Source organism: Vespula pensylvanica, chromosome 12, assembly GCF_014466175.1.
Source record: "Vespula pensylvanica isolate Volc-1 chromosome 12, ASM1446617v1, whole genome shotgun sequence".
NCBI lineage: Eukaryota > Metazoa > Arthropoda > Insecta > Hymenoptera > Vespidae > Vespula > Vespula pensylvanica.
This window is the reverse complement of record NC_057696.1, coordinates 1,111,095-1,120,999: the sequence shown is the minus strand read 5'-3', so window position 1 is coordinate 1,120,999 and position 9,905 is coordinate 1,111,095.

The following is a 9,905-nucleotide window of genomic DNA, read 5'->3' as shown; positions in this document are numbered from 1 at the left end:
AAAAAAAAAGAAAAAACTTTTCATTCCACTTTTTCTAAAATTTAATCGACGAACATTTTTCAATTTACTTTTAGTTATGCATTTATGTAAGTATGTTGGTAAAAGAATTAGAAAAAGTGAGAGAGAGATAGAGAGATAGAGAGAGAAAGAGAGAGAAAGTAAAATAAGAAGACTATATATACAATACAAGGTAACTCTCTCTTTTTCTCTCTTTATTTCTCTCTCTCTCTTTCTTTCTCTTTCTCTCTTGCTCTCTCACCCCAAGTTGGAAGAGCTTGCACACGTGTAGACACGTGCGTGCATGCGTGTGACTTCAACTGGCAGGTAATTAGTTTACGTCGCGCGCGAGAATCGTTCAAATCATACCACGTGGGCTCCCTTGAGCACGCGTTACCAACGAGTATGCTTTGTTGAATCGAGTCGATTCAACCGGCGTTTTGTGCCTTTGCCTATCAACAGGAATTGGCAGGTTCATGCACACCAAAGAGGATTTCTAACGTTGAATGGAACGATTCCTAATGTTTGAATTCGAGTCTCTAACAAACGTTAACCGTCTAGTATTACGATTAATTCAAACAGGAAGTCGGTTGATTAATATGGATCAATACTTTTATATTTCTTATTTTGTTTTTAAAGGAAATTATTGTCTCAATAATTTTTCATTTTAATTTTATTCAAATAAAATCTAATTTAATAATCATTATTAATTAACTGAGTTAAATGTGCGTGCGTGTATATATATATATATATATATATATATATATATATATATGTTTGTATGTGTATGTATCTGAGATATAATATCTGATAATTCCAAATAAGATTTCTAACGTAGATCGATATAAATATCAATTCACATAAATTTACATTTATAACAATATTTAATTTCTATCGAATCAAATAGTTCAATTAAAGATAATTTTTAATTAACATTAGAATTGAATTATACAAGAGTTATTATCAAACGAGTAATATTGATAGAATTAAAAAGAAAAGAAAAGAAAAAAAAGAACACGGAATATCGAAAATACCAATAGTTTATACCTATATACATATATATATATATATATTTCGTACAAGACAAATAAAACGACTTCAAAAAATGAGAAGGTGTAAAATAAACGGAGAGATATCAACGAACGATACTTTGGAGAAACGTTGAATAATCGAGCGGAAGAAGAAGAAACGTTTGGATTCGCGCATGATTTTCTCCGTCAAGAGAAGTGAAACGCGTTGGGTCGCGAGCTTTCGAAAGAATCATCGTCATCGGAGAGTCGGTCCATCATTTTCCATCCCTTCGGTTCTCGATGATGCGTAAGGGTTGGTTGGATGGTTGGATGAGTCGAGTCACTCATACATATATCCGTATATCTATACATTCGTATACATCCATGCATACCTATCTACTATGTATATATACATATACATATACACAGATATACATATATATATATATATACACACATAGATATATACGTATACATAGAAATGAGCGAGTGAGTTAGCAGCGAGCGTCCGGTAAAAGGGTGCAAACGAGCTCACCAGGAATATAGGCGGGGCTGCGGATGCATAGCGCACTGGTTGTTGCATGCTTCGCTTTCTAATCAGACATAGTACTTCTCGGAATCCATCTACCTATAATCAATCGCTCGGGTTATAAATTTTTTTCGATGACGCACCGAATATCGTTATTCCTTTCCCACGTCGGACCAAACGTTCTCCTTTCTATCGTGCCTTCTACCAGTATATATATATATATTTCTATTACTATTACTAGTACTACTACTACTACTAATACTATCGTATACTAAACGTACATTTATCTATATTCTACGTATACCATAAGAAACATAGACTCGATTCTATGATTGTCGTAGTGTCGTGTTACGACAGTACTGTTCTACCAAGCCAATTGAAGATATATATATATATAGAGAGAGAGAGAGAGAGAGAGAGAGATAAAGAGGGAAAGAGAGAGAGAGAGAGAGAGAGAAAGAGAGAGAAAAAAAACAAAAAGCCGGAAGGTTTCGTTGCACTACGTACGCGCGACGTAGTTCCCCTCACCATAGTTAGGTATCTACATATATCTATATGTATATACCCACCACCTACCTATCGAGATTTTAATGCCGATATATCGAGAGCGAACGAATAACGGGAAGAGAGGCCAAACTGCGTAATTAACTTCAATGCATTAGTATTAATCTTTCGCGCTGGTTATTATTCACTTCCTCTTTCCCCCCGAGTCCCTCCCCACTCCTCTCTTGCCACTCCACCCCTTCCTCTTGCCCCTCCACCACTACCCCGCAACCCGCCACACCATTGTACCGTCGTCGATTAGATTTCACTTCCCTTTTACCGAAAACTTCGTCGCGATTTATTAACTACGCCCGTGTATATATGTATGTATGTATGTATATATGTATGTGTCTGTCTATGTCTATCTCTATTTCTATCTCTATATCTCTTATCTCTATCTTTATCTCTCATATTCTTTTTTATGATAACATTTATATATTTACATACGTATATACAATACGTACATACGTACATATACATATGTGTATATATATATATATATATGTATATGTATGTGTGTATATATATATATATATAAAACTAGAATTGGAGATAGGTATATTTAGATTCCTGTGGCATAAAAAAAAATAAAAAAAATAAAAAGAGCGGGTATATAGTTAAAAGTATCGTAAACGTCGTGATTGCGTAATCTCGAATCTAGTTAGATGTTAGGAACGAGATTCTTCCAGAGCGGCAAGTACTTATACGGGAAAGGTAGTAAGCGCGTTAAAGGGTTGCCCGAAGAGAAGAAAAGTGGTGGTAGGAAGCTAGGTAGGTAGGTAGGTAGGTTGGTAGGTAGGTAGGTAGGTAGGTGGGTACTCGTCGCCTCGGTGTAGTCACCTCGGCCGCTAGCTTTAATTAAATTCTGTCACGAGTGAACGGTTAAAAAGCCACTGTGCGTTGCGTACACTAGCCGCAAAAGTACGTTTCTCCGTATGTATGTATGCATGTATGTATGTATGTATGTATGTATGTATGTATAGTTCTAGTATTAAGGGCCGAAAGCGTTAAAGGGCTACATCTCTCTCTCTTTCTCTCTCTCTCTCTCTCTCTCTCTCTCTCTCTTTTTTTCTCTAAAACTTTTTTCTCTTTTATCGCCACTTTTACGTCACGCTCAACGTCTCTTTGCGGCTTCGAGAGACCACGGACCGCAAAGTGAACGAAACAGTGTGCGAGAGAAAGAGAGAGAAAGAGAGAAGAGAGAAAGAGAGAGAGAGAGAGAGAGAAAGAGAGAAAGAGAAAGAAAGAGTATGCCTCGTTTTCCACCCTTAGTTATAACCCCATGACGTTCCCATGGCATAAACAAAACGCAACCGCCAATTTCGAAGATGAAATATTATAAGTAATAACATATATCTATGGAGAAGATGGGTGGGGGCGAGAGGGCGAGGGAGAAACAGAGGGAGGAGAAGGGTAAGGAAGAAGGGGGTTAGGCGATAGGGGGAGGCCAAGATCGCCGACGCGTCTTGCCCGTGCTCGAGGAGACTCGAGGAGAACGAGATAATAACACAGCACTAAACTATACACGGGCCGATACACGCCGCGCGTACCTACATATAATTGTATAATTATTATTAATGATATCGGGGCCCCTTACGGTTCTTAAACGTGCCAAGATCCGGCCTATCGACAGATCGTTCTCCCTAGATTTCTTCTTACTTTATCTACTTATCCCTCTTGATACTCGCGTATGTTATATCTCTTTGTAAGTTTAATTTTCTTTTTCTTTTTTCTTCTCTTCTCTTCTTTTTTTTTATTGTTTTTTCTTTCTTTCTTTCTTTCTTTCTTTCTTTTATTTTTTTTTTTTTAGTTTAGTTTTAGATTTTGTTCATCTCGTTTTTTGTAACGAGTAGAAATTGATCTGAATGAGAGAGGAGGGGTATGAGAACGTTTGATCCTATTTTGTTACTTCGAAATCACGGTTTAATGTATCTGTACTTCTTTTGGTGATATTTTGTCTATGTATGTGTGTGTTTGTATATATATGAGGTTTAATGTTTGATAAGTGATAAATCGGTGTATTATTGTGTTTTTTAGACACAACAAAGATAGAGTTATCGATTGAAAAAAAAAAGAACAAAAAAAGTGTTATTAAATTCTTAGTATTATTCTTAAAATATATCTTATACGAAATATTTCTTACAAATAACATATATATATATATATATATATATATATATATTGTTTAAATAATAATAAAATATAGTGCTCGTTCTTTCTCTATCATGGGAAATATATCTTGTTCCATGATATATTTCTGATTTAATTATTTCTTTTTAGTTTTAGATAAGATTTATTATACATACATTGAAATAATACTTTTTTTTAATCGATTCGGGCGAAGAAATAATTTCTTCAAGTGATTTTTACGAAAGCCCGTTGATACGCTCGTAAATAGTAATAGCAGAGTGTTGCAGCGATAGGTATCAAATTTTATTAATAAAGCGAGTTTTCTATCTTTCTCTCTCTCTCTCTCTTTCTCTCTTTCTTAAGTCGATAAATATTCGCAGGGAACGCAAAAGGCGACGAGCTTGTCTTCTCTTTTCAAGAGTTACGATCCTTTTTCCTCTTACGTCTCGTTCAAAACGTATCATGTTTTCTCGCTTAATCTCACGTTGTCGTATCGCGAAATCGTACGTCACTTGAGACGTGTCGAAAGGAGAAAAAGAGAGAAAGAGAGAAAGAGAGAGAGAGAGAGAGAGAGAGAGAGAGAGAGAGAGAAATGAAGAAAGAAAGAGAGAGAGAGACAGACAGACAGACTTTTAAAACTGAGAAGATATTCTCTCTCTCTCTCTCTCTCTCTCTCTCTCTCTCTCTCTCTCTCTCTCTCTCTCTCTCTCTTTTTCTCGTATTTTTTTTCAAAACGATCTAGCACTTAACTCGTCTCTAGATCATATCTTTGAGTTCGAACGGTATAAGAGCCCTATAGGTATATATACTCATACATACATACATATATGCATACATACATACATACGTGATAATCGAAAATTACGAGCCGACGTGCTGGTTATTTACGATCCATTATTTATTGCATAGAAAATTGTCTCAAGAAGTAAAGAACTATGAATTCTCGATTAAACGTGATATTATTTTGTTTACGTTGAAAATTGTTCTTAATTACATTTGATAAGTTTTGTCAATTTCATTTGTGATGAAAAGGGGAATGGATTATTTTCGATCGCTTTAATAGAAATAAATTTAGATTGAAAATAAATAAGTAATATTTATGAATGGAGATGAGAAATGAATCGTTAAATAAAGATTTCCAAACTATAATACTTGTTCGATTAGAGCGGTTCTGTTTATTTTATTATTTGTTATTTTTTATTTTCTTTTTTTCTTTTTTGTTTATTCGAGTTATATCTTTGCGACCGAGTCGAATCTCTATAAATCAATTTTCTTTGTCTTTTCTTTTTTTTTTTTTTCTTCATGCCTATATAGAAATTATTTTGTGCCATAAATTATAGCGTTATTTATACTAGTGTAATTACACAGTATTAACATACACGTTATATAACTTACATTTACAAAGAACACTTCACAAATTCGAATCTTCAAAGTCTTCATAAATTACGTTATCGTTGTTATTTTTCACTTTACCATAATTTTCTGTGCATTAATGTTTCTTTCTTCTTTCTTTGCAAGAATATTTTTTATTATAATAATCGTTTTTCTAGTTTGTTTCTTTTTCTTCGATTAATTCTGACTTCAATCGTTCTTTCATTCTGATTGCTTCGGTATCTTTCGAAAAGAAGTTCTTAATAAATTTCTTATCGATTTTCGTTAGAACGCTTCAGTAAAAAAGAAAAAGAAAAAGGAAATAAATAAATAAAATGAAATGAAGAAATGAAATGCAAAGAAGAAAAATTGTCATTCGACGAGAGACGAGCTCATAGAGGGAAGATTCAAAATATGAAAGGACGTGTAAAACAATCGTTCGAAAAATCACGTTAAACATTGACCTATTAATTAATACCTATTTAAATATCGAAATATTAAATCGAACGTATACGTACGTAGATATATACATCGTACGTTCGAAAATTAGCACAGTTTTCTAACGTGTTCGCTCATATCATTTTCCACGTGACATACGACCGATAAGGATTAATAAAACTTGATCGAAAAAGAAAAAAGAAAAGAAAAAGAAAAGGAGAGAGAGAGAGAGAGAGAGAGAGAGAGAGACAGAGAGAGAGAGATGAAAGATAAGAAATCAAAAAGAAAAAGAATCCTTTAAGATATCCTCGACACGTCGATCTTCCTTCAAACGAACAAGAAAAGAGAGAGAGAGAGAGAGAGAGAGAGAGAGAGAGAGAGAGAGAGAGAGAGAAATAGAAAAAGATATAGAGATAGAAAGAGAGAAAGAAGGAGAAGTGGTCTTTAAAGTTTCGCCGCTTGTATCTCGTCCGAAGAAAAATTAATTTCCGCGTGTAATGTGAAGCAGCCTGTTACAAGAAAGAAAGATAAAGATAGAGATAAAGAGTCAGAGAGAGAGAGAGAGAGAGAGAGAGAGAGAGAGGGAGAGGGAGAGGGAGAAAGATAGAGATAGAGATTAAGCGATAAGTAGAAAAAGAGGAAGCGATTGCAAGTTGAATATTAAGTGGTCATTAACATAAAGGGACAGAGAAGCGTGCGTGTCTCTTCGCGATCGTGACGACGTTATCGATTGTGTGTCGTTCGAGGTCTACCTGCCGACGACGTAAGTAAGTACGTTCCGCGAGTGAACTCGGCCTGTACGCGTACATACTTAACGTACCACAGCCACCGAAGAATAAGACGAAGACGAGACTATGAGGTTAAAGGCACGTATAGAATACATGGAGTATAGAAGGGGGTGGAGAGAGAGAGAGAGAGAGAGAGAGAGAGAGAGAGAGAGAGAGAGAGAGAGAGGTGCCGAAGAGGATATAAAGAAAATCGCGGAGGAGTGGAAAAGAATGAAAGAGAGAGGAGAGGAGGGAGGGGGAGAGGTAGAAAGAAGTCGTCAGTATTGTCAGGTAAGAGCTCTATGTTACTGGTAACCATAACTGTACCTGCATTCCGATCTTCTGAATAATACCAGTGTAAAGAAAAAAAATTGAAAGAGAGAGAGAGATAGATAGATAGATAGATAGACGGATGGATGGATGGATAGATAGAGAGAAAGAGAGAGGGAGAGAGAGAGAGAGAGAGAGGAGGGGAGGGAGCGTGTCGTGAATTTTTACGAAGTTATTCGATAAAAGTTATTGAATAAGCTTTGAAGTTGGTAAGCACTTCGATTTGATAGAAGAAAAGAAAAGAGAGAGAGAGAGAGAGAGAGAGAGAGAGAGATGTGTATATGTGTATGCATATGTAATGTATAAATAGGAATGTATGTGTATATTACATATAAAGAGAAAAATCTTTTGATCGGTTTAACGTCAGTGAAGAGTTCTCGAGTATACTTCCCGATATCCTGATATAGTAGATTTATTAGATTTTGAAAAAAACAAAGTTCCCCCATGTCGAAGCGTGAGGGTTCTAAGCTGGTAGTTCATTTAACGTTATGTCCACCCTTGATTGTATGCCATAGATTGTAAGCCCTTATATTGGTTTATATGCAAGAGAGAAATAGAGTAAGAGTAAGAGTAAGAGTAAGAGAGAGAGAGAAAGAGAAAAAGAAAGAAAGAGAGAAAGAAAGAAGACCCTTCTCAACGTTTAGAACATCTGGTGTCGGCAAGGATTGTCTTATACAGATATACACATATATATATATGCACACGTGTATACACATATGTGCATGTGTATACGATTGGTAGCAACCCTTTCTACCAAGCAAAGGACTATAAACCGAATGTATAAATTAGTTTTCCAACGATCTACGGCTAGTCGTATGTCTTTAGCGTGTAAGAGAGGTAGCGCGACTACGGTCTTTGCCGACATGTTCTTCGTTCTGTGTGAACGACTTAAATGCTGTCTATGACTATAAATGCTGCCGACTTTACCTGACGGATATATATTTCTTACCTACCTCGCCGGCAAAGGGAAAACATTATCGTATTTTCCTGTACCTGCAAATCGGAGAATAGTGATCTTCTCGTCGTATTTGCATTTTTGATAATGTATCTGATCTCTTTTCTATCATAATATTATTAAGGTATTGTATTCTCAAATAATACTGCAATACAAATTATTTTATATTGTATATATTGTATAGTATTAATTCATTATTATTATATAGTCATTACTATTACTATTATTTCTATATAATTATATATATATTACAGTATTAATTTATTAACACTAGATATAAAAATTCGAAACTTGAAATAGAATTTGATTTGTTTGAAGTTAATTAAACAGAGAGTAGATTTAACTTCGATACATATATATATATATATATATATCATATACTAGCTATTTATATAGATACACATATATGTATACGATGATCCATGAAAACGAGGAGCACGCGATCGACGAATTGCCTTTTAAACCGAAGAAGGGAAGAACGTAGGTAACTCTACGATTAATGTATCGATGTCACGGACCAGGCCCCGTAATCTCGTTGATACCATCGACTTTACTCGGCTATTTTCCGATAACGTTGCAGGCGTGAAAATAAATCATCATACGCCATGCGCCCAAAGAATTATGAATTAGAAAACTTCGAAAACGGATATATACGACGGGTTACTTGCTTTCTTTAATAGATTCTGTGTTTCATTTTGAGAGAATTATTAAAATAGAATTTGCTCGCGTTTACGTTTTTATTGCTGGCATCTATTTCGACGTTTCGGTATTGGATTAGTTTTATTAAGTTTTAAACGTTTCAAGGTTTTGAAATTCCTTCGTGAATCGATCAAAATTCAGAAAATTATATTTCAAGTTTCAGAGAAAGAGAAAGAGAGAGAGAGAGAGAGAGAGAGTGAAATAGAGAGAATTAAGTAGCTAGTTTCCAATTTTAAATACGAATAGAAATAACATTTCTACCATAAATTTTGCTGCTTCCCTTTCGTCATCATCGTTAGCATCGATCTAAAACTAATCGCTACATTAATGATTCATACGATCGAATCTAATTCGTACGAGGGAGAAATCGTCGGGTACGTTCATTCATATTAAGTACTCGACGAAATTCCGAAATTTCTCTCGACGATTAATGCAACGCTAAATCACTATATTCAAATCACTATAGGAACATTTACTGACATATTTTTTCATTTCGGATTAGACATTTGAAAGAAAAAGATAGATAGATAGAGAAAGAAAGAGAGAGACGAAGAGAGAAAGTATGATTTCTTAAATGTTAAGAAAGAAACTTTTAAAACGTTTTCAATTACGAAAGTTGTGTGTGTGTGTTTCTTTTATTTTATTTTAATTTTTTTAATAATTAATTACGGACAGTATTAAATGACAATCGATGTACAATAGATACACAATTATTTGCTAGATACAAAATTAGATATTCAGTTTTGCAGATATTACTTAAAAACGTTTTTAAGATTTTTCTTTTATTCGTAAGATTAAAATTATATCTTTTGATAAAGATACATTTCTAATGTGATAATATTATATTGTACGTGTGTCGATGAATTCTCTTTCATCTTTTACGTTTAAAAATTTACGGATGTTATTATGGACGGATGTATTGATTCGTCGAATATTATTTTGGCACTCAACGTTTTAAACAAAATACGATAGTATTAATATAAAAATGTGCAGATTAGTAGTATTAATATTATGAAAATAAAACAATTATAAAGTAAAATTTTAAATAGTCAAATAAAATGATCGAAATAGATGAAATGTTTTATTTGGTTCTTCGAATTTTAAATATAAAATTTTAAAATAGAGTAAAGAGAGAG